We start from the raw sequence: 25,849 nt of genomic DNA on the forward strand, positions 1-25,849 counted from the left end.
GTAATGTGCGGAGCGGAGCCGAGTGCGTAATGTGCGGAGCGGAGCCGAGTGCGTAATGTGCGGAGCGGAGCCGAGTGCGTAATGAGCGGAGCCGAGCGTGTAATGTGCGGAGCGGAGCCGAGCGTGTAATGTGCGGAGCGGAGCCGAGCGTGTAATGTGCGGAGCGGAGCCGAGTGTGTAATGTGCGGAGCGGAGCCGAGTGTGTAATGTGCGGAGCGGAGCCGAGTGTGTAATGTGCGGAGCGGAGCCGAGCGTGTAATGTGCGGAGCCGAGCGTGTAATGTGCGGAGCGGAGCCGAGCGCGTAATGTGCGGAGCGGAGCCGAGCGCGTAATGTGCGGAGCGGAGCCGAGCGTGTAATGTGCGGAGCGGAGCCGAGCGTGTAATGTGCGGAGCGGAGCCGAGCGTGTAATGTGCGGAGCGGAGCCGAGCGTGTAATGTGCGGAGCGGAGCCGAGCGTGTAATGTGCGGAGCGGAGCCGAGCGTGTAATGTGTGGAGCCGAGCGTGTAATGTGCGGAGCGGAGCCGAGCGTGTAATGTGCGTAGCGGAGCCGAGCGTGTAATGTGCGGAGCGGAGCCGAGCGTGTAATGTGTGGAGCGGAGCCCAGTGTGTAATGTGCGGAGCGGAGCCCAGTTTGTAATGTGCGGAGCGGAGCCGAGTGTGTAATGTGCGGAGCCGAGTGTGTAATGTGCGGAGCCGAGCGTGTAATGTGCGGAGCGGAGCCGAGCGTGTAATGTGCGGAGCCGAGCCTGTAATGTGCGGAGCGGAGCCGAGGGTGTAATGTGCGGAGCGGAGCCGAGCGTGTAATGAGCGGAGCCGAGCGTGTAATGTGCGGAGCGTAGCCGAGCGTGTAATGTGCGGAGCGTAGCCGAGCGTGTAATGTGCGGAGCCGAGCGTGTAATGTGCGGAGCCGAGCCGAGCGTGTAATGTGCGGAGCCGAGCGGAGCCGAGGGTGTAATGTGCGGAGCGAAGCCGAGCGCGTAATGTGCTTAGCGGAGCCGAGCGCGTAATGTGCGGAGCGGAGCCGAGCGCGTAATGTGCGGAGCGGAGCCGAGCGTGTAATGTGCGGAGCGGAGCCGAGTGTGTAATGTGCGGAGCTGAGTGTGTAATGTGCGGAGTGGAGCCGAGTGTGTAATGTGCAAAGCGGAGCCGAGTGTGTAATGTGCGGAGCGGAGCCGAGCGTGTAATGTGCGGAGCCGAGCGTGTAATGTGCGGAGCGGAGCCGAGCGTGTAATGTGCGGACCGGAGCCGAGTGTGTAATGTGCGGAGCGGAGCCGAGCGTGTAATGTGCGGAGCGGAGCCGAGTGTGTAATGTGCGGAGCGGAGCCGAGCGTGTAATGAGCGGAGCCGAGTGTGTAATGTGCGGAGCCGAGCGTGTAATGTGCGGAGCGGAGCCCAGCGTGTAATGTGCGGAGCGGAGCCGAGCGTGTAATGTGCGGAGCGGAGCCGAGCGTGTAATGAGCGGAGCCAAGTGTGTAATGTGCGGAGCGGAGCCGAGTGTGTAATGTGCGGAGCGGAGCCGAGCGTGTAATGTGCGGAGCGGAGCCGAGCGTGTAATGTGCGGAGCCGAGCGTGTAATGTTCGGAGCGGAGCCGAGCGTGTAATGTGCGGAGCGGAGCCGAGCGTGTAATGTGCGGAGCCGAGCGTATAATGTGCGGAGCCGAGCGTGTAATGTGCGGAGCGGAGCCGAGGGTGTAATGTGCGGAGCGGAGCCGAGCGTGTAATGAGCGTAGCCGAGTGTGTAATGTGCGGAGCGGAGCCGAGTGTGTAATGTGCGGAGCCGAGTGTGTAATGTGCGGAGCCGAGTGTGTAATGTGCGGAGCGGAGCCGAGTGTGTAATGTGCGGAGCCGAGTGTGTAATGTGCGGAGCAGAGCCGAGTGTGTAATGTGCGGAGCGGAGCCGAGCGTGTAATGTGCGGAGCGGAGCCGAGTGTGTAATGTGCGGAGCGGAGCCGAGTGTGTAATGTGCGGAGCGGAGCCGAGTGTGTAATGTGCAGAGCGGAGCCGAGTGTGTAATGTGCGGAGCCGAGTGTGTAATGTGCGGAGCCGAGTGTGTAATGTGCGGAGCGGAGCCGAGTGTGTAATGTGCGGAGCCGAGTGTGTAATGTGCATAGCGGAGCCGAGTGTGTAATGTGCGGAGCGGAGCCGAATGCGTAATCTGCGGAGCGGAGCCGAGTGCGTAATGTGCGGAGCGGAGCCGAGTGCGTAATGAGCGGAGCCGAGCGTGTAATGTGCGGAGCGGAGCCGAGCGTGTAATGTGCGGAGCGGAGCCGAGTGTGTAATGTGCGGAGCCGAGTGTGTAATGTGCGGAGCGGAGCCGAGTGTGTAATGTGCGGAGCGGAGCCGAGTGTGTAATGTGCGGAGCGGAGCCGAGCGTGTAATGTGCGGAGCCGAGTGTGTAATGTGCGGAGCGGAGCCGAGCGTGTAATGTGCGGAGCGGAGCCGAGCGTGTAATGTGCGGAGCGGAGCCGAGCGTGTAATGTGCGGAGCGGAGCCGTGTGTGTAATGTGCGGAGCGGAGCCGAGTGTGTAATGTGCGGAGCGGAGCCGAGTGTGTAATGTGCAGAGCGGAGCCGAGTGTGTAATGTGCGGAGCCGAGTGTGTAATGTGCGGAGCCGAGTGTGTAATGTGCGGAGCCGAGTGTGTAATGTGCGGAGCCGAGTGTGTAATGTGCGGAGCGGAGCCGAGTGCGTAATGTGCGGAGCTGAGCCGAGTGCGTAATGTGCGGAGCGGAGCCGAGTGCGTAATGAGCGGAGCCGAGCGTGTAATGTGCGGAGCGGAGCCGAGCGTGTAATGTGCGGAGCGGAGCCGAGTGTGTAATGTGCGGAGCCGAGTGTGTAATGTGCGGAGCGGAGCCGAGTGTGTAATGTGCGGAGCGGAGCCGAGTGTGTAATGTGCGGAGCGGAGCCGAGCGTGTAATGTGCGGAGCCGAGCGTGTAATGTGCGGAGCGGAGCCGAGCGTGTAATGTGCGGAGCGGAGCCGAGCGTGTAATGTGCGGAGCGGAGCCGATCGTGTAATGTGCGGAGCGGAGCCGTGTGTGTAATGTGCGGAGCGGAGCCGAGCGTGTAATGTGCGGAGCCGAGCGTGTAATGTGCGGAGCGGAGCCGAGCGTGTAATGTGCGGAGCGGAGCCGAGCGTGTAATGTGCGGAGCGGAGCTGAGCGTGTAATGTGCGGAGTGGAGCCCAGTGTGTAATGTGCGGAGCGGAGCCCAGTGTGTAATGTGCGGAGCGGAGCCGAGCGTGTAATGTGCGGAACGGAGCCGAGTGTGTAATGTGCGGAGCCGAGTGTGTAATGTGCGGAGCCGAGCGTGTAATGTGCGGAGCGGAGCCGAGGGTGTAATGTGCGGAGCGGAGCCGAGCGTGTAATGAGCGGAGCCGAGTGTGTAATGTGCGGAGCGGAACCGAGTGTGTAATGTGCGGAGCCGAGTGTGTAATGTGCGGAGCCGAGTGTGTAATGTGCATAGCGGAGCCGAGTGTGTAATGTGCGGAGCGGAGCCGAGTGCGTAATGTGCGGAGCGGAGCCGAGTGCGTAATGTGCGGAGCGGAGCCGAGTGCGTAATGAGCGGAGCCGAGCGTGTAATGTGCGGAGCGGAGCCGAGCGTGTAATGTGCGGAGCAGAGCCGAGTGTGTAATGTGCGGAGCCGAGTGTGTAATGTGCGGAGCGGAGCCGAGTGTGTAATGTGCGGAGCGGAGCCGAGTGTGTAATGTGCGGAGCGGAGCCGAGTGTGTAATGTGCGGAGCGGAGCCGAGCGTGTAATGTGCGGAGCCGAGTGTGTAATGTGCGGAGCGGAGCCGAGCGTGTAATGTGCGGAGCGGAGCCGAGCGTGTAATGTGCGGAGCGGAGCCGAGCGTGTAATGTGCGGAGCGGAGCCGTGTGTGTAATGTGCGGAGCGGAGCCGAGTGTGTAATGTGCGGAGCGGAGCCGAGTGTGTAATGTGCAGAGCGGAGCCGAGTGTGTAATGTGCGGAGCCGAGTGTGTAATGTGCGGAGCCGAGTGTGTAATGTGCGGAGCCGAGTGTGTAATGTGCATAGCGGAGCCGAGTGTGTAATGTGCGGAGCGGAGCCGAGTGCGTAATGTGCGGAGCGGAGCCGAGTGCGTAATGTGCGGAGCGGAGCCCAGTGCGTAATGAGCGGAGTCGAGCGTGTAATGTGCGGAGCGGAGCCGAGCGTGTAATGTGCGGAGCGGAGTCGAGTGTGTAATGTGCGGAGCGGAGCCCAGTGTGTAATGTGCGGAGCGGAGCCCAGTGTGTAATGTGCGGAGCGGAGCCGAGCGTGTAATGTGCGGAACGGAGCCGAGTGTGTAATGTGCGGAGCCGAGTGTGTAATGTGCGGAGCCGAGCGTGTAATGTGCGGAGCGCAGCCGAGTGTGTAATGTGCGGAGCCGAGTGTGTAATGTGCGGAGCGGAGCCGAGTGTGTAATGTGCGGAGCGGAGCCGAGTGTGTAATGTGCGGAGCCAAGTGTGTAATGTGCGGAGCGGAGCCGAGTGTGTAATGTACGGAGCCGAGTGTGTAATGTGCGGAGCGGAGCCGAGTGTGTAATGTGCGGAGCCGAGTGTGTAATGTGCGGAGCCGAGTGTGTAATGTGCGTAGCCGAGTGTGTAATGTGCGGAGCGGAGCCGAGTGTATAATGTGCGGAGCGGAGCCGAGTGCGTAATGTGCGGAGCGGAGCCGAGCGTGTAATGTGCGGAGCGGAGCCGAGCGTGTAATGTGCGGAGCGGAGCCAAGCGTGTAATGTGCGGAGCGGAGCCGAGCGTGTAATGTGCGGAGCGGAGCCGAGCGTGTAATGTGCGGAGCGGAGCCGAGCGTGTAATGTGCGGAGCCGAGCGTGTAATGTGCGGAGCGGAGCCGAGCGTGTAATGTGCGTAGCGGAGCCGAGCGTGTAATGTGCGGAGCGGAGCCGAGCGTGTAATGTGCGGAGCGGAGCCGAGCGTGTAATGTGCGGAGCGGAGCCCAGTGTGTAATGTGCGGAGCGGAGCCCAGTGTGTAATGTGCGGAGCGGAGCCGAGTGTGTAATGTGCGGAGCCGAGTGTGTAATGTGCGGAGCCGAGCGTGTAATGTGCGGAGCGGAGCCGAGCGTGTAATGTGCGGAGCGGAGCCGAGCGTGTAATGTGCGGAGCCGAGCGTGTAATGTGCGGAGCGGAGCCGAGGGTGTAATGTGCGGAGCGGAGTCGAGCGTGTAATGAGCGGAGCCGAGCGTGTAATGTGCGGAGCGTAGCCGAGCGTGTAATATGCGGAGCGTAGCCGAGCGTGTAATGTGCGGAGCCGAGCGTGTAATGTGCGGAGCCGAGCCGAGCGTGTAATGTGCGGAGCCGAGCGTGTAATGTGCGGAGCCGAGCCGAGCGTGTAATGTGCGGAGCCGAGCGTGTAATGTGCGGAGCCGAGCCGAGCGTGTAATGTGCGGAGCGGAGCCGAGCGTGTAATGTGTGGAGCCGAGCGTGTAATGTGCGGAGCGGAGCCGAGCGTGTAATGTGCGGAGCGGAGCCGAGCGTGTAATGTGCGGAGCGGAGCCGAGTGTGTAATGTGCGGAGCCGAGCGTGTAATGTGCGGAGCGGAGCCGAGCGCGTAATGTGCGGAGCGGAGCCGAGCGCGTAATGTGCGGAGCGGAGCCGAGCGCGTAATGTGCGGAGCGGAGCCGAGCGTGTAATGTGCGGAGCGGAGCCGAGTGTGTAATGTGCGGAGCGGAGCAGAGTGTGTAATGTGCGGAGCCGAGTGTGTAATGTGCGGAGCGGAGCCGTGTGTGTAATGTGCGGAGCGGAGCCGAGTGTGTAATGTGCGGAGCGGAGCCGAGTGTGTAATGTGCGGAGCGGAGCCCAGTGTGTAATGTGCGGAGCGGAGCCGAGTGTGTAATGTGCGGAGCCGAGTGTGTAATGTGCGGAGCGGAGCCGAGTGTGTAATGTGCAGAGCCGAGTGTGTAATGTGCGGAGCGGAGCCCAGTGTGTAATGTGCGGAGCGGAGCCCAGTGTGTAATGTGCGGAGCGGAGCCCAGTGTGTAATGTGCGGAGCGGAGCCCAGTGTGTAATGTGCGGAGCGGAGCCGAGCGTGTAATGTGCGGAACGGAGCCGAGCGTGTAATGTGCGGAGCGGAGCCGAGTGTGTAATGTGCGGAGCCGAGTGTGTAATGTGCGGAGCGGAGCCGAGGGTGTAATGTGCGGAGCGGAGCCGAGCGTGTAATGAGCGGAGCGGAGCCGAGTGTGTAATGTGCGGAGCTGAGTGTGTAATGTGCGAGGACGGCCGAGTGTGTAATGTGCGGAGCCGAGTGTGTAATGTGCGGAGCGGAGCCGAGTGTGTAATGTGCGGAGCGGAGCCGAGTGCGTAATGTGCGGAGCGGAGCCGAGTGCGTAATGTGCGGAGCGGAGCCGAGTGCGTAATGAGCGGAGCCGAGCGTGTAATGTGCGGAGCGGAGCCGAGCGTGTAATGTGCGGAGCGGAGCCGAGTGTGTAATGTGCGGAGCCGAGTGTGTAATGTGCGGAGCGGAGCCGAGTGTGTAATGTGCGGAGCGGAGCCGAGCGTGTAATGTGCGGAGCCGAGCGTGTGATGTGCGGAGCGGAGCCGAGCGTGTAATGTGCGGAGCGGAGCCGAGCGTGTAATGTGCGGAGCGGAGCCGAGCGTGTAATGTGCTGAGCGGAGCCGAGTGTGTAATGTGCGGAGCGGAGCCGTGTGTGTAATGTGCGGAGCGGAGCCGACTGTGTAATGTGCGGAGCGGAGCCGAGCGTGTAATGTGCGGAGCGGAGCCGAGTGCGTAATGTGCGGAGCGGAGCCGAGTGCGTAATGAGCGGAGCCGAGCGTGTAATGTGCGGAGCGGAGCCGAGCGTGTAATGTGCGGAGCGGAGCCGAGTGTGTAATGTGCGGAGCCGAGTGTGTAATGTGCGGAGCGGAGCCGAGTGTGTAATGTGCGGAGCGGAGCCGAGCGTGTAATGTGCGGAGCCGAGCGTGTAATGTGCGGAGCGGAGCCGAGCGTGTAATGTGCGGAGCGGAGCCGAGCGTGTAATGTGCGGAGCGGAGCCGAGCGTGTAATGTGCTGAGCGGACCCGAGTGTGTAATGTGCGGAGCGGAGCCGTGTGTGTAATGTGCGGAGCGGAGCCGAGCGTGTAATGTGCGGAGCGGAGCCGAGCGTGTAATGTGCGGAGCGGAGCCGAGCGTGTAATGTGCGGAGCGGAGCCGAGCGTGTAATGTGCGTAGCCGAGCGTGTAATGGGCGGAGCGGAGCCGAGCGTGTAATGTGCGGAGAGGAGCCGAGCGTGTAATGTGCGGAGCGGAGCCGAGTGTGTAATGTGCGGAGCCGAGCGTGTAATGTGCGGAGCGGAGCCGAGCGTGTAATGTGCGGAGCGGAGCCGAGCGTGTAATGTGCGGAGCGGAGCCGAGCGTGTAATGTGCGGAGCGGAGCCGAGCGTGTAATGTGCGGAGCGGAGCCGAGCGTGTAATGTGCGGAGCGGAGCCGAGCGTGTAATGTGCGGAGCGGAGCCGAGCGTGTAATGTGCGGAGCGGAGCCGAGTGTGTAATGTGCGGAGCCGAGTGTGTAATGTGCGGAGCGGAGCCGAGTGTGTAATGTGCGGAGCGGAGCCGAGTGTGTAATGTGCGGAGCCGAGCGTGTGATGTGCGGAGCGATGTGCGGAGCGGAGCCGAGCGTGTAATGTGCGGAGCGGAGCCGAGCGTGTAATGTGCTGAGCGGAGCCGAGTGTGTAATGTGCGGAGCGGAGCCGTGTGTGTAATGTGCGGAGCGGAGCCGACTGTGTAATGTGCGGAGCGGAGCCGAGCGTGTAATGTGCGGAGCGGAGCCGAGTGCGTAATGTGCGGAGCGGAGCCGAGTGCGTAATGGGAGCGGAGCCGAGCGTGTAATGTGCGGAGCGGAGCCGAGCGTGTAATGTGCGGAGCGGAGCCGAGTGTGTAATGTGCGGAGCCGAGTGTGTAATGTGCGGAGCGGAGCCGAGTGTGTAATGTGCGGAGCGGAGCCGAGCGTGTAATGTGCGGAGCCGAGCGTGTAATGTGCGGAGCGGAGCCGAGCGTGTAATGTGCGGAGCGGAGCCGAGCGTGTAATGTGCGGAGCGGAGCCGAGCGTGTAATGTGCGGAGCGGAGCCGAGTGTGTAATGTGCGGAGCGGAGCCGTGTGTGTAATGTGCGGAGCGAAGCCGAGCGTGTAATGTGCGGAGCGGAGCCGAGCGTGTAATGTGCGGAGCGGAGCCGAGCGTGTAATGTGCGGAGCGAGCCGAGCGTGTAATGTGCGGAGCGGAGCCGAGCGTGTAATGTGCGGAGCGGAGCCGAGTGTGTAATGTGCGGAGCCGAGCGTGTAATGTGCGGAGCGGAGCCGAGCGTGTAATGTGCGGAGCGGAGCCGAGCGTGTAATGTGCGGAGCGGAGCCGAGCGTGTAATGTGCGGAGCGGAGCCGAGCGTGTAATGTGCGGAGCGATGTGAGGAGCCGAGCGTGTAATGTGCGGAGCGGAGCCGTGTGTGTAATGTGCTGAGCGGAGCCGAGTGTGTAATATGCGGAGCGGAGCCGTGTGTGTAATGTGCGGAGCGGAGCCGAGTGTGTAATGTGCGGAGCGGAGCCGAGTGTGTAATGTGCGGAGCGGAGCCGAGTGTGTAATGTGCGGAGCGGAGCCGAGTGTGTAATGTGCGGAGCGGAGCCGAGTGTGTAATGTGCGGAGCGGAGCCGAGTGTGTAGTGTGCGGAGCGGAGCCGAGTGTGTAATGTGCGGAGCGGAGCCGAGTGTGTAATGTGCGGAGCGGAGCCCAGTGTGTAATGTGCGGAGCGGAGCCGAGTGTGTAATGTGCGGAGCCGAGTGTGTAATGTGCGGAGCGGAGCCCAGTGTGTAATGTGCGGAGCGGAGCCGAGTGTGTAATGTGCGGAGCCGAGTGTGTAATGTGCGGAGCAGAGCCGAGCGTGTTATGTGCGGAGTGGAGCCGAGCGTGTAATGTGCGGAGCGGAGCCGAGTGTGTAATGTGCGGAGCGGAGTCGAGTGTGTAATGTGCGGAGCGGAGCCGAGTGTGTAATGTGCAGAGCGGAGCCGAGTGTGTAATGTGCGGAGCCGAGTGTGTAATGTGCGGAGCGGAGCCGAGTGTGTAATGTGCAGAGCCGAGTGTGTAATGTGCGGAGCGGAGCCGAGTGTGTAATGTGCGGAGCGGAGCCGAGCGTGTAATATGCGGAGCGGAGCCGAGCGTGTAATGTGCGGAGCGGAGCCGAGCGTGTAATGTGCGGAGCGGAGCCGAGCGTGTAATGTGCGGAGCCGAGCGTGTAATGTGCGGAGCGGAGCCGAGCGTGTAATGTGCGGAGCGGAGCCGAGCGTGTAATGTGCGGAGCGGAGCCGAGCGTGTAATGTGCTGAGCGGAGCCGAGTGTGTAATGTGCGGAGCGGAGCCGTGTGTGTAATGTGCGGAGCGAAGCCGAGCGTGTAATGTGCGGAGCGGAGCCGAGCGTGTAATGTGCGGAGCGGAGCCGAGCGTGTAATGTGCGGAGCCGAGCGTGTAATGTGCGGAGCGGAGCCGAGCGTGTAATGTGCGGAGCGGAGCCGAGTGTGTAATGTGCGGAGCCGAGCGTGTAATGTGCGGAGCGGAGCCGAGCGTGTAATGTGCGGAGCGGAGCCGAGCGTGTAATGTGCGGAGCGGAGCCGAGCGTGTAATGTGCGGAGCGGAGCCGAGCGTGTAATGTGCGGAGCGGAGCCGAGCGTGTAATGTGCGGAGCGGAGCCGTGTGTGTAATGTGCTGAGCGGAGCCGAGTGTGTAATGTGCGGAGCGGAGCCGTGTGTGTAATGTGCGGAGCGGAGCCGAGTGTGTAATGTGCGGAGCGGAGCCGAGTGTGTAATGTGCGGAGCGGAGCCGAGTGTGTAATGTGCGGAGCGGAGCCGAGTGTGTAATGTGCGGAGCGGAGCCGAGTGTGTAATGTGCGGAGCGGAGCCGAGTGTGTAGTGTGCGGAGCGGAGCCGAGTGTGTAATGTGCGGAGCGGAGCCGAGTGTGTAATGTGCGGAGCGGAGCCCAGTGTGTAATGTGCGGAGCGGAGCCGAGTGTGTAATGTGCGGAGCCGAGTGTGTAATGTGCGGAGCGGAGCCCAGTGTGTAATGTGCGGAGCGGAGCCGAGTGTGTAATGTGCGGAGCCGAGTGTGTAATGTGCGGAGCAGAGCCGAGCGTGTTATGTGCGGAGTGGAGCCGAGCGTGTAATGTGCGGAGCGGAGCCGAGTGTGTAATGTGCGGAGCGGAGTCGAGTGTGTAATGTGCGGAGCGGAGCCGAGTGTGTAATGTGCAGAGCGGAGCCGAGTGTGTAATGTGCGGAGCCGAGTGTGTAATGTGCGGAGCGGAGCCGAGTGTGTAATGTGCAGAGCCGAGTGTGTAATGTGCGGAGCGGAGCCGAGTGTGTAATGTGCGGAGCGGAGCCGAGCGTGTAATATGCGGAGCGGAGCCGAGCGTGTAATGTGCGGAGCGGAGCCGAGCGTGTAATGTGCGGAGCGGAGCCGAGCGTGTAATGTGCGGAGCGGAGCCCAGTGTGTAATGTGCGGAGCGGAGCCCAGTGTGTAATGTGCGGAGCGGAGCCCAGTGTGTAATGTGCGGAGCGGAGCCGAGCGTGTAATGTGCGGAACGGAGCCGAGTGTGTAATGTGCGGAGCCGAGTGTGTAATGTGCGGAGCCGAGCGTGTAATGTGCGGAGCGGAGCCGAGGGTGTAATGTGCGGAGCGGAGCCGAGCGTGTAATGAGCGGAGCCGAGTGTGTAATGTGCGGAGCGGAGCCCAGTGTGTAATGTGCGGAGCCGAGTGTGTAATGTGCGGAGCCGAGTGTGTAATGTGCGGAGCGGAGCCGAGTGTGTAATGTGCGGAGCCGAGTGTGTAATGTGCGGAGCACAGCCGAGTGTGTAATGTGCGGAGCGGAGCCGAGCGTGTAATGTGCGGAGCGGAGCCGTGTGTGTAATGTGCGGAGCGGAGCCGAGTGTGTAATGTGCGGAGCGGAGCCGAGTGTGTAATGTGCGGAGCGGAGCCGAGTGTGTAATGTGCGGAGCCAAGTGTGTAATGTGCGGAGCGGAGCCGAGTGTGTAATGTGCGGAGCTGAGTGTGTAATGTGCGGAGCGGAGCCGAGTGTGTAATGTGCGGAGCCGAGTGTGTAATGTGCGGAGCGGATCCGAGTGTGTATTGTGCGGAGCGGAGCCGAGTGTGTAATGTGCGGAGCGGAGCCGAGTGCGTAATGTGCGGAGCGGAGCCGAGTGCGTAATGTGCGTAGCGGAGCCGAGTGCGTAATGAGCGGAGCCGAGCGTGTAATGTGCGGAGCGGAGCCGAGCGTGTAATGTGCGGAGCGGAGCCGAGTGTGTAATGTGCGGAGCGTAACCGAGCGCGTAATGTGCGGAGCGGAGCCGAGCGCGTAATGTGCGGAGCGGAGCCGAGCGTGTAATGTGCGGAGCGGAGCCGAGCGTGTAATGTGCGGAGCGGAGCCGAGCGTGTAATGTGCGGAGCGGAGCCGAGCGTGTAATGTGCGGAGCCGAGCGTGTAATGTGCGGAGCGGAGCCGTGTGTGTAATGTGCGGAGCGGAGCCGACTGTGTAATGTGCGGAGCGGAGCCGAGTGTGTAATGTGCGGAGCGGAGCCGAGTGTGTAATGTGCGGAGCGGAGCCGAGTGTGTAATGTGCAGAGCGGAGCCGAGTGTGTAATGTGCGGAGCCGAGTGTGTAATGTGCGGAGCGGAGCCGAGTGTGTAATGTGCAGAGCCGAGTGTGTAATGTGCGGAGCGGAGCCGAGTGTGTAATGTGCGGAGCGGAGTCGAGCGTGTAATGTGCGGAGCGGAGCCGAGCGTGTAATGTGCGGAGCGGAGCCGAGCGTGTAATGTGCGGAGCCGAGCCGAGGGTGTAATGTGCGGAGCGGAGCCGAGCGTGTAATGAGCGGAGCCGAGTGTGTAATGTGCGGAGCCGAGTGTGTAATGTGCGGAGCCGAGCCGAGTGTGTAATGTGCGGAGCGGAGCCGAGCGTGTAATGTGCGGAGCGGAGCCGAGCGTGTAATGTGCGGAGCGGAGCCGAGCGTGTAATGTGCGGAGCCGAGCCGAGGGTGTAATGTGCGGAGCGGAGCCGAGCGTGTAATGAGCGGAGCCGAGTGTGTAATGTGCGGAGCCGAGTGTGTAATGTGCGGAGCCGAGCCGAGTGTGTAATGTGCGGAGCGGAGCCGAGCGTGTAATGTGCGGAGCGGAGCCGAGTGTGTAATGTGCGGAGCGGAGCCGAGTGTGTAATGTGCGGAGCGGAGCCGAGTGTGTAATGTGCAGAGCGGAGCCGAGTGTGTAATGTGCGGGGCCAAGTGTGTAATGTGCGGAGCCGAGTGTGTAATGAGCGGAGCGGAGCCGAGTGTGTAATGTGCGGAGCCGAGTGTGTAATGTGCGGAGCGGAGCCGAGTGTGTAATGTGCGGAGCGGAGCCGAGCGTGTAATGTGCGGAGCGGAGCCGAGCGTGTAATGTGCGGAGCGGAGCCGAGCGTGTAATGTGCGGAGCGGAGCCGAGCGTGTAATGTGCGGAGCGGAGCCGAGTGTGTAATGTGCGGAGCCGAGTGTGTAATGTGCGGAGCAGAGCCGAGCGTGTAATGTGCGGAGCGGAGCCGAGCGTGTAATGTGCGGAGCGGAGTCGAGTGTGTAATGTGTGGAGCGGAGCCGAGTGTGTAATGTGCAGAGCGGAGCCGAGTGTGTAATGTGCGGAGCCGAGTGTGTAATGTGCGGAGCGGAGCCGAGTGTGTAATGTGCAGAGCCGAGTGTGTAATGTGCGGAGCGGAGCCGAGCGTGTAATGTGCGGAGCGGAGTCGAGTGTGTAATGTGTGGAGCGGAGCCGAGTGTGTAATGTGCAGAGCGGAGCCGAGTGTGTAATGTGCGGAGCCGAGTGTGTAATGTGCGGAGCGGAGCCGAGTGTGTAATGTGCAGAGCCGAGTGTGTAATGTGCGGAGCGGAGCCGAGTGTGTAATGTGCGGAGCGGAGCCGAGCGTGTAATATGCGGAGCGGAGCCGAGCGTGTAATGTGCGGAGCGGAGCCGAGCGTGTAATGTGCGGAGCGGAGCCGAGCGTGTAATGTGCGGAGCGGAGCCCAGTGTGTAATGTGCGGAGCGGAGCCCAGTGTGTAATGTGCGGAGCGGAGCCCAGTGTGTAATGTGCGGAGCGGAGCCGAGCGTGTAATGTGCGGAACGGAGCCGAGTGTGTAATGTGCGGAGCGGAGCCGAGTGTGTAATGTGCGGAGCCGAGTGTGTAATGTGCGGAGCCGAGCGTGTAATGTGCGGAGCGGAGCCGAGGGTGTAATGTGCGGAGCGGAGCCGAGCGTGTAATGAGCGGAGCCGAGTGTGTAATGTGCGGAGCGGAGCCCAGTGTGTAATGTGCGGAGCCGAGTGTGTAATGTGCGGAGCCGAGTGTGTAATGTGCGGAGCGGAGCCGAGTGTGTAATGTGCGGAGCCGAGTGTGTAATGTGCGGAGCACAGCCGAGTGTGTAATGTGCGGAGCGGAGCCGAGCGTGTAATGTGCGGAGCGGAGCCGTGTGTGTAATGTGCGGAGCGGAGCCGAGTGTGTAATGTGCGGAGCGGAGCCGAGTGTGTAATGTGCGGAGCGGAGCCGAGTGTGTAATGTGCGGAGCCAAGTGTGTAATGTGCGGAGCGGAGCCGAGTGTGTAATGTGCGGAGCTGAGTGTGTAATGTGCGGAGCGGTGCCGAGTGTGTAATGTGCGGAGCCGAGTGTGTAATGTGCGGAGCGGATCCGAGTGTGTATTGTGCGGAGCGGAGCCGAGTGTGTAATGTGCGTAGCGGAGCCGAGTGCGTAATGTGCGGAGCGGAGCCGAGTGCGTAATGTGCGGAGCGGAGCCGAGTGCGTAATGAGCGGAGCCGAGCATGTAATGTGCGGAGCGGAGCCGAGCGTGTAATGTGCGGAGCGGAGCCGAGTGTGTAATGTGCGAAGCGTAACCGAGCGCGTAATGTGCGGAGCGGAGCCGAGCGCGTAATGTGCGGAGCGGAGCGTGTAATGTGCGGAGCGGAGCCGAGCGTGTAATGTGCGGAGCGGAGCCGAGCGTGTAATGTGCGAAGCGGAGCCGAGCGTGTAATGTGCGGAGCGGAGCCGAGCGTGTAATGTGCGGAGCCGAGCGTGTAATGTGCGGAGCGGAGTCGAGCGTGTAATGTGCGTAGCGGAGCCGAGCGTGTAATGTGCGGAGCGGAGCCGAGCGTGTAATGTGCGGAGTGGAGCCGAGCGTGTAATGTGCGGAGCGGAGCCGAGTGTGTAATGTGCGGAGCCGAGCGTGTAATGTGCGGAGCGGAGCCGAGCATGTAATGTGCGGAGCGGAGCCGAGTGTGTAATGTGCGGAGCCGAGCGTGTAATGTGCGGAGCGGAGCCAAGGGTGTAATGTGCGGAGCGGAGCCGAGCGTGTAATGAGCGGAGCCGAGCGTGTAATGTGCGGAGCGGAGCCGAGCGTGTAATGTGCGGAGCGTAGCCGAGCGTGTAATGTGCGGAACCGAGCGTGTAATGTGCGGAGCCGAGCCGAGCGTGTAATGTGCGGAGCCGAGCCGAGCGTGTAATGTGCGGAGCCGAGCGTGTAATGTGCGGAGCCGAGCGTGTAATGTGCGGAGCCGAGTGTGTAATGTGCGGAGCGGAGCCGAGTGCGTAATGTGCGGAGCGGAGCCGAGTGCGTAATGTGCGGAGCGGAGCCGAGTGCGTAATGAGCGGAGCCGAGCGTGTAATGTGCGGAGCGGAGCCGAGCGTGTAATGTGCGGAGCGGAGCCGAGTGTGTAATGTGCGGAGCCGAGTGTGTAATGTGCGGAGCGGAGCCGAGTGTGTAATGTGCGGAGCGGAGCCGAGCGTGTAATGTGCGGAGCCGAGCGTGTGATGTGCGGAGCGGAGCCGAGCGTGTAATGTGCGGAGCGGAGCCGAGCGTGTAATGTGCGGAGCGGAGCCGAGCGTGTAATGTGCTGAGCGGAGCCGAGTGTGTAATGTGCGGAGCGGAGCCGTGTGTGTAATGTGCGGAGCGGAGCCGACTGTGTAATGTGCGGAGCGGAGCCGAGCGTGTAATGTGCGGAGCGGAGCCGAGTGCGTAATGTGCGGAGCGGAGCCGAGTGCGTAATGAGCGGAGCCGAGCGTGTAATGTGCGGAGCGGAGCCGAGCGTGTAATGTGCGGAGCGGAGCCGAGTGTGTAATGTGCGGAGCCGAGTGTGTAATGTGCGGAGCGGAGCCGAGTGTGTAATGTGCGGAGCGGAGCCGAGCGTGTAATGTGCGGAGCCGAGCGTGTAATGTGCGGAGCGGAGCCGAGCGTGTAATGTGCGGAGCGGAGCCGAGCGTGTAATGTGCGGAGCGGAGCCGAGCGTGTAATGTGCTGAGCGGACCCGAGTGTGTAATGTGCGGAGCGGAGCCGTGTGTGTAATGTGCGGAGCGGAGCCGAGCGTGTAATGTGCGGAGCGGAGCCGAGCGTGTAATGTGCGGAGCGGAGCCGAGCGTGTAATGTGCGGAGCGGAGCCGAGCGAGTAATGTGCGGAGCCGAGCGTGTAATGTGCGGAGCGGAGCCGAGCGTGTAATGTGCGGAGAGGAGCCGAGCGTGTAATGTGCGGAGCGGAGCCGAGTGTGTAATGTGCGGAGCCGAGCGTGTAATGTGCGGAGCGGAGCCGAGCGTGTAATGTGCGGAGCGGAGCCGAGCGTGTAATGTGCGGAGCGGAGCCGAGCGTGTAATGTGCGGAGCGGAGCCGAGCGTGTAATGTGCGGAGCGGAGCCGAGCGTGTAATGTGCGGAGCGGAGCCGAGCGTGTAATGTGCGGAGCCGAGTGTGTAATGTGCGGAGCGGAGCCGAGTGTGTAATGTGCGGAGCGGAGCCGAGCGTGTAATGTGCGGAGCCGAGCGTGTGATGTGCGGAGCGGAGCCGAGCGTGTAATGTGCGGAGCGGAGCCGAGCGTGTAATGTGCGGAGCGGAGCCGAGCGTGTAATGTGCTGAGCGGAGCCGAGTGTGTAATGTGCGGAGCGGAGCCGTGTGTGTAATGTGCGGAGCGGAGCCGACTGTGTAATGTGCGGAGCGGAGCCGAGCGTGTAATGTGCGGAGCGGAGCCGAGTGCGTAATGTGCGGAGCGGAGCCGAGTGCGTAATGAGCGGAGCCGAGCGTGTAATGTGCGGAGCGGAGCCGAGCGTGTAATGTGCGGAGCGGAGCCGAGTGTGTAATGTGCGGAGCCGAGTGTGTAATGTGCGGAGCGGAGCCGAGTGTGTAATGTGCGGAGCGGAGCCGAGCGTGTAATGTGCGGAGCCGAGCGTGTAATGTGCGGAGCGGAGCCGAGCGTGTAATGTGCGGAGCGGAGCCGAGCGTGTAATGTGCGGAGCGGAGCCGAGCGTGTAATGTGCTGAGCGGAGCCGAGTGTGTAATGTGCGGAGCGGAGCCGTGTGTGTAATGTGCGGAGCGGAGCCGAGCGTGTAATGTGCGGAGCGGAGCCGAGCGTGTAATGTGCGGAGCGGAGCCGAGCGTGTAATGTGCGGAGCCGAGCGTGTAATGTGCGGAGCGGAGCCGAGCGTGTAATGTGCGGAGAGGAGCCGAGCGTGTAATGTGCGGAGCGGAGTCGAGTGTGTAATGTGCGGAGCCGAGCGTGTAATGTGCGGAGCGGAGCCGAGCGTGTAATGTGCGGAGCGGAGCCGAGCGTGTAATGTGCGGAGCGGAGCCGAGCGTGTAATGTGCGGAGCGGAGCCGAGCGTGTAATGTGCGGAGCGGAGCCGAGCGTGTAATGTGCGGAGCGGAGCCGTGTGTGTAATGTGCTGAGCGGAGCCGAGTGTGTAATGTGCGGAGCGGAGCCGTGTGTGTAATGTGCGGAGCGGAGCCGAGTGTGTAATGTGCGGAGCGGAGCCGAGTGTGTAATGTGCGGAGCGGAGCCGAGTGTGTAATGTGCGGAGCGGAGCCGAGTGTGTAATGTGCGGAGCGGAGCCGAGTGTGTAATGTGCGGAGCGGAGCCGAGTGTGTAGTGTGCGGAGCGGAGCCGAGTGTGTAATGTGCGGAGCGGAGCCGAGTGTGTAATGTGCGGAGCGGAGCCCAGTGTGTAATGTGCGGAGCGGAGCCGAGTGTGTAATGTGCGGAGCCGAGTGTGTAATGTGCGGAGCGGAGCCCAGTGTGTAATGTGCGGAGCGGAGCCGAGTGTGTAATGTGCGGAGCCGAGTGTGTAATGTGCGGAGCAGAGCCGAGCGTGTTATGTGCGGAGTGGAGCCGAGCGTGTAATGTGCGGAGCGGAGCCGAGTGTGTAATGTGCGGAGCGGAGTCGAGTGTGTAATGTGCGGAGCGGAGCCGAGTGTGTAATGTGCAGAGCGGAGCCGAGTGTGTAATGTGCGGAGCCGAGTGTGTAATGTGCGGAGCGGAGCCGAGTGTGTAATGTGCAGAGCCGAGTGTGTAATGTGCGGAGCGGAGCCGAGTGTGTAATGTGCGGAGCGGAGCCGAGCGTGTAATATGCGGAGCGGAGCCGAGCGTGTAATGTGCGGAGCGGAGCCGAGCGTGTAATGTGCGGAGCGGAGCCGAGCGTGTAATGTGCGGAGCGGAGCCCAGTGTGTAATGTGCGGAGCGGAGCCCAGTGTGTAATGTGCGGAGCGGAGCCCAGTGTGTAATGTGCGGAGCGGAGCCGAGCGTGTAATGTGCGGAACGGAGCCGAGTGTGTAATGTGCGGAGCCGAGTGTGTAATGTGCGGAGCCGAGCGTGTAATGTGCGGAGCGGAGCCGAGGGTGTAATGTGCGGAGCGGAGCCGAGCGTGTAATGAGCGGAGCCGAGTGTGTAATGTGCGGAGCGGAGCCCAGTGTGTAATGTGCGGAGCCGAGTGTGTAATGTGCGGAGCCGAGTGTGTAATGTGCGGAGCGGAGCCGAGTGTGTAATGTGCGGAGCCGAGTGTGTAATGTGCGGAGCACAGCCGAGTGTGTAATGTGCGGAGCGGAGCCGAGCGTGTAATGTGCGGAGCGGAGCCGTGTGTGTAATGTGCGGAGCGGAGCCGAGTGTGTAATGTGCGGAGCGGAGCCGAGTGTGTAATGTGCGGAGCGGAGCCGAGTGTGTAATGTGCGGAGCCAAGTGTGTAATGTGCGGAGCGGAGCCGAGTGTGTAATGTGCGGAGCTGAGTGTGTAATGTGCGGAGCGGAGCCGAGTGTGTAATGTGCGGAGCCGAGTGTGTAATGTGCGGAGCGGATCCGAGTGTGTTTTGTGCGGAGCGGAGCCGAGTGTGTAATGTGCGGAGCGGAGCCGAGTGCGTAATGTGCGGAGCGGAGCCGAGTGCGTAATGTGCGGAGCGGAGCCGAGTGCGTAATGAGCGGAGCCGAGCGTGTAATGTGCGGAGCGGAGCCGAGCGTGTAATGTGCGGAGCGGAGCCGAGTGTGTAATGTGCGGAGCGTAACCGAGCGCGTAATGTGCGGAGCGGAGCCGAGCGCGTAATGTGCGGAGCGGAGCCGAGCGTGTAATGTGCGGAGCGGAGCCGAGCGTGTAATGTGCGGAGCGGAGCCGAGCGTGTAATGTGCGAAGCGGAGCCGAGCGTGTAATGTGCGGAGCGGAGCCGAGCGTGTAATGTGCGGAGCCGAGCGTGTAATGTGCGGAGCGGAGTCGAGCGTGTAATGTGCGTAGCGGAGCCGAGCGTGTAATGTGCGGAGCGGAGCCGAGCGTGTAATGTGCGGAGCGGAGCCGAGCGTGTAATGTGCGGAGCGGAGCCGAGTGTGTAATGTGCGGAGCCGAGCGTGTAATGTGCGGAGCCGAGCGTGTAATGTGCGTAGCGGAGCCGAGCGTGTAATGTGCGGAGCGGAGCCCAGTGTGTAATGTGCGGAGCGGAGCCCAGTGTGTAATGTGCGGAGCGGAGCCGAGTGTGTAATGTGCGGAGCCGAGTGTGTAATGTGCGGAGCCGAGCGTGTAATGTGCGGAGCGGAGCCGAGCATGTAATGTGCGGAGCGGAGCCGAGTGTGTAATGTGCGGAGCCGAGCGTGTAATGTGCGGAGCCGAGCGTGTAATGTGCGGAGCGGAGCCAAGGGTGTAATGTGCGGAGCGGAGCCGAGCGTGTAATGAGCGGAGCCGAGCGTGTAATGTGCGGAGCGGAGCCGAGCGTGTAATGTGCGGAGCGTAGCCGAGCGTGTAATGTGCGGAACCGAGCGTGTAATGTGCGGAGCCGAGCCGAGTGTGTAATGTGCGGAGCCGAGCCGAGCGTGTAATGTGCGGAGCCGAGCCGAGCGTGTAATGTGCGGAGCCGAGCGTGTAAGGTGCGGAGCCGAGTGTGTAATGTGCGGAGCGGAGCCGAGTGCGTAATGTGCGGAGCGGAGCCGAGTGCGTAATGTGCGGAGCGGAGCCGAGTGCGTAATGAGCGGAGCCGAGCGTGTAATGTGCGGAGCGGAGCCGAGCGTGTAATGTGCGGAGCGGAGCCGAGTGTGTAATGTGCGGAGCCGAGTGTGTAATGTGCGGAGCGGAGCCGAGTGTGTAATGTGCGGAGCGGAGCCGAGCGTGTAATGTGCGGAGCCGAGCGTGTGATGTGCGGAGCGGAGCCGAGCGTGTAATGTGCGGAGCGGAGCCGAGCGTGTAATGTGCGGAGCGGAGCCGAGCGTGTAATGTGCTGAGCGGAGCCGAGTGTGTAATGTGCGGAGCGGAGCCGTGTGTGTAATGTGCGGAGCGGAGCCGAGCGTGTAATGTGCGGAGCGGAGCCGAGTGCGTAATGTGCGGAGCGGAGCCGAGTGCGTAATGAGCGGAGCCGAGCGTGTAATGTGCGGAGCGGAGCCGAGTGTGTAATGTGCGGAGCCGAGTGTGTAATGTGCGGAGCGGAGCCGAGTGTGTAATGTGCGGAGCGGAGCCGAGCGTGTAATGTGCGGAGCCGAGCGTGTAATGTGCGGAGCGGAGCCGAGCGTGTAATGTGCGGAGCGGAGCCGAGCGTGTAATGTGCTGAGCGGAGCCGAGTGTGTAATGTGCGGAGCGGAGCCGTGTGTGTAATGTGCGGAGCGGAGCCGACTGTGTAATGTGCGGAGCGGAGCCGAGCGTGTAATGTGCGGAGCGGAGCCGAGTGCGTAATGTGCGGAGCGGAGCCGAGTGTGTAATGTGCGGAGCGGAGCCGAGTGTGTAATGTGCGGAGCCAAGTGTGTAATGTGCGGAGCGGAGCCGAGTGTGTAATGTGCGGAGCTGAGTGTGTAATGTGCGGAGCGGTGCCGAGTGTGTAATGTGCGGAGCCGAGTGTGTAATGTGCGGAGCGGATCCGAGTGTGTATTGTGCGGAGCGGAGCCGAGTGTGTAATGTGCGTAGCGGAGCCGAGTGCGTAATGTGCGGAGCGGAGCCGAGTGCGTAATGTGCGGAGCGGAGCCGAGTGCGTAATGAGCGGAGCCGAGCATGTAATGTGCGGAGCGGAGCCGAGCGTGTAATGTGCGGAGCGGAGCCGAGTGTGTAATGTGCGAAGCGTAACCGAGCGCGTAATGTGCGGAGCGGAGCCGAGCGCGTAATGTGCGGAGCGGAGCGTGTAATGTGCGGAGCGGAGCCGAGCGTGTAATGTGCGGAGCGGAGCCGAGCGTGTAATGTGCGAAGCGGAGCCGAGCGTGTAATGTGCGGAGCGGAGCCGAGCGTGTAATGTGCGGAGCCGAGCGTGTAATGTGCGGAGCGGAGTCGAGCGTGTAATGTGCGTAGCGGAGCCGAGCGTGTAATGTGCGGAGCGGAGCCGAGCGTGTAATGTGCGGAGTGGAGCCGAGCGTGTAATGTGCGGAGCGGAGCCGAGTGTGTAATGTGCGGAGCCGAGCGTGTAATGTGCGGAGCCGAGCGTGTAATGTGCGTAGCGGAGCCGAGCGTGTAATGTGCGGAGCGGAGCCGAGCGTGTAATGTGCGGAGCGGAGCCGAGCGTGTAATGTGCGGAGCGGAGCCCAGTGTGTAATGTGCGGAGCGGAGCCCAGTGTGTAATGTGCGGAGCGGAGCCCAGTGTGTAATGTGCGGAGCCGAGTGTGTAATGTGCGGAGCCGAGCGTGTAATGTGCGGAGCGGAGCCGAGCATGTAATGTGCGGAGCGGAGCCGAGTGTGTAATGTGCGGAGCCGAGCGTGTAATGTGCGGAGCGGAGCCAAGGGTGTAATGTGCGGAGCGGAGCCGAGCGTGTAATGAGCGGAGCCGAGCGTGTAATGTGCGGAGCGGAGCCGAGCGTGTAATGTGCGGAGCGTAGCCGAGCGTGTAATGTGCGGAACCGAGCGTGTAATGTGCGGAGCCGAGCCGAGCGTGTAATGTGCGGAGCCGAGCCGAGCGTGTAATGTGCGGAGCCGAGCGTGTAATGTGCGGAGCCGAGCGTGTAATGTGCGGAGCCGAGTGTGTAATGTGCGGAGCGGAGCCGAGTGCGTAATGTGCGGAGCGGAGCCGAGTGCGTAATGAGCGGAGCCGAGCGTGTAATGTGCGGAGCGGAGCCGAGCGTGTAATGTGCGGAGCGGAGCCGAGTGTGTAATGTGCGGAGCCGAGTGTGTAATGTGCGGAGCGGAGCTGAGTGTGTAATGTGCGGAGCGGAGCCGAGCGTGTAATGTGCGGAGCCGAGCGTGTGATGTGCGGAGCGGAGCCGAGCGTGTAATGTGCGGAGCGGAGCCGAGCGTGTAATGTGCGGAGCGGAGCCGAGCGTGTAATGTGCTGAGCGGAGCCGAGTGTGTAATGTGCGGAGCGGAGCCGTGTGTGTAATGTGCGGAGCGGAGCCGACTGTGTAATGTGCGGAGCGGAGCCGAGCGTGTAATGTGCGGAGCGGAGCCGAGTGCGTAATGTGCGGAGCGGAGCCGAGTGCGTAATGAGCGGAGCCGAGCGTGTAATGTGCGGAGCGGAGCCGAGCGTGTAATGTGCGGAGCGGAGCCGAGTGTGTAATGTGCGGAGCCGAGTGTGTAATGTGCGGAGCGGAGCCGAGTGTGTAATGTGCGGAGCGGAGCCGAGCGTGTAATGTGCGGAGCCGAGCGTGTAATGTGCGGAGCGGAGCCGAGCGTGTAATGTGCGGAGCGGAGCCGAGCGTGTAATGTGCGGAGCGGAGCCGAGCGTGTAATGTGCTGAGCGGACCCGAGTGTGTAATGTGCGGAGCGGAGCCGTGTGTGTAATGTGCGGAGCGGAGCCGAGCGTGTAATGTGCGGAGCGGAGCCGAGCGTGTAATGTGCGGAGCGGAGCCGAGCGTGTAATGTGCGGAGCCGAGCGTGTAATGTGCGGAGCGGAGCCGAGCGTGTAATGTGCGGAGAGGAGCCGAGCGTGTAATGTGCGGAGCGGAGCCGAGTGTGTAATGTGCGGAGCCGAGCGTGTAATGTGCGGAGCGGAGCCGAGCGTGTAATGTGCGGAGCGGAGCCGAGCGTGTAATGTGCGGAGCGGAGCCGAGCGTGTAATGTGCGGAGCGGAGCCGAGCGTGTAATGTGCGGAGCGGAGCCGAGTGTGTAATGTGCGGAGCCGAGTGTGTAATGTGCGGAGCGGAGCCGAGTGTGTAATGTGCGGAGCGGAGCCGAGCGTGTAATGTGCGGAGCCGAGCGTGTGATGTGCGGAGCGGAGCCGAGCGTGTAATGTGCGGAGCGGAGCCGAGCGTGTAATGTGCGGAGCGGAGCCGAGCGTGTAATGTGCTGAGCGGAGCCGAGTGTGTAATGTGCGGAGCGGAGCCGTGTGTGTAATGTGCGGAGCGGAGCCGACTGTGTAATGTGCGGAGCGGAGCCGAGCGTGTAATGTGCGGAGCGGAGCCGAGTGCGTAATGTGCGGAGCGGAGCCGAGTGCGTAATGAGCGGAGCCGAGCGTGTAATGTGCGGAGCGGAGCCGAGCGTGTAATGTGCGGAGCGGAGCCGAGTGTGTAATGTGCGGAGCCGAGTGTGTAATGTGCGGAGCGGAGCCGAGTGTGTAATGTGCGGAGCGGAGCCGAGCGTGTAATGTGCGGAGCCGAGCGTGTAATGTGCGGAGCGGAGCCGAGCGTGTAATGTGCGGAGCGGAGCCGAGCGTGTAATGTGCGGAGCGGAGCCGAGCGTGTAATGTGCTGAGCGGAGCCGAGTGTGTAATGTGCGGAGCGGAGCCGTGTGTGTAATGTGCGGAGCGGAGCCGAGCGTGTAATGTGCGGAGCGGAGCCGAGCGTGTAATGTGCGGAGCGGAGCCGAGCGTGTAATGTGCGGAGCCGAGCGTGTAATGTGCGGAGCGGAGCCGAGCGTGTAATGTGCGGAGAGGAGCCGAGCGTGTAATGTGCGGAGCGGAGTCGAGTGTGTAATGTGCGGAGCCGAGCGTGTAATGTGCGGAGCGGAGCCGAGCGTGTAATGTGCGGAGCGGAGCCGAGCGTGTAATGTGCGGAGCGGAGCCGAGCGTGTAATGTGCGGAGCGGAGCCGAGCGTGTAATGTGCGGAGCGGAGCCGAGCGTGTAATGTGCGGAGCGGAGCCGTGTGTGTAATGTGCTGAGCGGAGCCGAGTGTGTAATGTGCGGAGCGGAGCCGTGTGTGTAATGTGCGGAGCGGAGCCGAGTGTGTAATGTGCGGAGCGGAGCCGAGTGTGTAATGTGCGGAGCGGAGCCGAGTGTGTAATGTGCGGAGCGGAGCCGAGTGTGTAATGTGCGGAGCGGAGCCGAGTGTGTAATGTGCGGAGCGGAGCCGAGTGTGTAGTGTGCGGAGCGGAGCCGAGTGTGTAATGTGCGGAGCGGAGCCGAGTGTGTAATGTGCGGAGCGGAGCCCAGTGTGTAATGTGCGGAGCGGAGCCGAGTGTGTAATGTGCGGAGCCGAGTGTGTAATGTGCGGAGCGGAGCCCAGTGTGTAATGTGCGGAGCGGAGCCGAGTGTGTAATGTGCGGAGCCGAGTGTGTAATGTGCGGAGCAGAGCCGAGCGTGTTATGTGCGGAGTGGAGCCGAGCGTGTAATGTGCGGAGCGGAGCCGAGTGTGTAATGTGCGGAGCGGAGTCGAGTGTGTAATGTGCGGAGCGGAGCCGAGTGTGTAATGTGCAGAGCGGAGCCGAGTGTGTAATGTGCGGAGCCGAGTGTGTAATGTGCGGAGCGGAGCCGAGTGTGTAATGTGCAGAGCCGAGTGTGTAATGTGCGGAGCGGAGCCGAGTGTGTAATGTGCGGAGCGGAGCCGAGTGTGTAATGTGCGGAGCGGAGCCGAGCGTGTAATATGCGGAGCGGAGCCGAGCGTGTAATGTGCGGAGCGGAGCCGAGCGTGTAATGTGCGGAGCGGAGCCGAGCGTGTAATGTGCGGAGCGGAGCCCAGTGTGTAATGTGCGGAGCGGAGCCCAGTGTGTAATGTGCGGAGCGGAGCCCAGTGTGTAATGTGCGGAGCGGAGCCGAGCGTGTAATGTGCGGAACGGAGCCGAGTGTGTAATGTGCGGAGCCGAGTGTGTAATGTGCGGAGCCGAGCGTGTAATGTGCGGAGCGGAGCCGAGGGTGTAATGTGCGGAGCGGAGCCGAGCGTGTAATGAGCGGAGCCGAGTGTGTAATGTGCGGAGCGGAGCCCAGTGTGTAATGTGCGGAGCCGAGTGTGTAATGTGCGGAGCCGAGTGTGTAATGTGCGGAGCGGAGCCGAGTGTGTAATGTGCGGAGCCGAGTGTGTAATGTGCGGAGCACAGCCGAGTGTGTAATGTGCGGAGCGGAGCCGAGCGTGTAATGTGCGGAGCGGAGCCGTGTGTGTAATGTGCGGAGCGGAGCCGAGTGTGTAATGTGCGGAGCGGAGCCGAGTGTGTAATGTGCGGAGCGGAGCCGAGTGTGTAATGTGCGGAGCCAAGTGTGTAATGTGCGGAGCGGAGCCGAGTGTGTAATGTGCGGAGCTGAGTGTGTAATGTGCGGAGCGGAGCCGAGTGTGTAATGTGCGGAGCCGAGTGTGTAATGTGCGGAGCGGATCCGAGTGTGTTTTGTGCGGAGCGGAGCCGAGTGTGTAATGTGCGGAGCGGAGCCGAGTGCGTAATGTGCGGAGCGGAGCCGAGTGCGTAATGTGCGGAGCGGAGCCGAGTGCGTAATGAGCGGAGCCGAGCGTGTAATGTGCGGAGCGGAGCCGAGCGTGTAATGTGCGGAGCGGAGCCGAGTGTGTAATGTGCGGAGCGTAACCGAGCGCGTAATGTGCGGAGCGGAGCCGAGCGCGTAATGTGCGGAGCGGAGCCGAGCGTGTAATGTGCGGAGCGGAGCCGAGCGTGTAATGTGCGGAGCGGAGCCGAGCGTGTAATGTGCGAAGCGGAGCCGAGCGTGTAATGTGCGGAGCGGAGCCGAGCGTGTAATGTGCGGAGCCGAGCGTGTAATGTGCGGAGCGGAGTCGAGCGTGTAATGTGCGTAGCGGAGCCGAGCGTGTAATGTGCGGAGCGGAGCCGAGCGTGTAATGTGCGGAGCGGAGCCGAGCGTGTAATGTGCGGAGCGGAGCCGAGTGTGTAATGTGCGGAGCCGAGCGTGTAATGTGCGGAGCCGAGCGTGTAATGTGCGTAGCGGAGCCGAGCGTGTAATGTGCGGAGCGAAGCCCAGTGTGTAATGTGCGGAGCGGAGCCCAGTGTGTAATGTGCGGAGCGGAGCCGAGTGTGTAATGTGCGGAGCCGAGTGTGTAATGTGCGGAGCCGAGCGTGTAATGTGCGGAGCGGAGCCGAGCATGTAATGTGCGGAGCGGAGCCGAGTGTGTAATGTGCGGAGCCGAGCGTGTAATGTGCGGAGCCGAGCGTGTAATGTGCGGAGCGGAGCCAAGGGTGTAATGTGCGGAGCGGAGCCGAGCGTGTAATGAGCGGAGCCGAGCGTGTAATGTGCGGAGCGGAGCCGAGCGTGTAATGTGCGGAGCGTAGCCGAGCGTGTAATGTGCGGAACCGAGCGTGTAATGTGCGGAGCCGAGCCGAGCGTGTAATGTGCGGAGCCGAGCCGAGCGTGTAATGTGCGGAGCCGAGCCGAGCGTGTAATGTGCGGAGCCGAGCGTGTAATGTGCGGAGCCGAGTGTGTAATGTGCGGAGCGGAGCCGAGTGCGTAATGTGCGGAGCGGAGCCGAGTGCGTAATGTGCGGAGCGGAGCCGAGTGCGTAATGAGCGGAGCCG

The sequence above is a fragment of the Phyllobates terribilis genome, unplaced genomic scaffold (genome assembly GCF_046119375.1).
Source record: "Phyllobates terribilis strain yellow unplaced genomic scaffold, ASM4611937v1 Scaffold_1__5_contigs__length_1240528914, whole genome shotgun sequence".
In the NCBI taxonomy this organism is placed as follows: Eukaryota; Metazoa; Chordata; class Amphibia; order Anura; family Dendrobatidae; genus Phyllobates; species Phyllobates terribilis.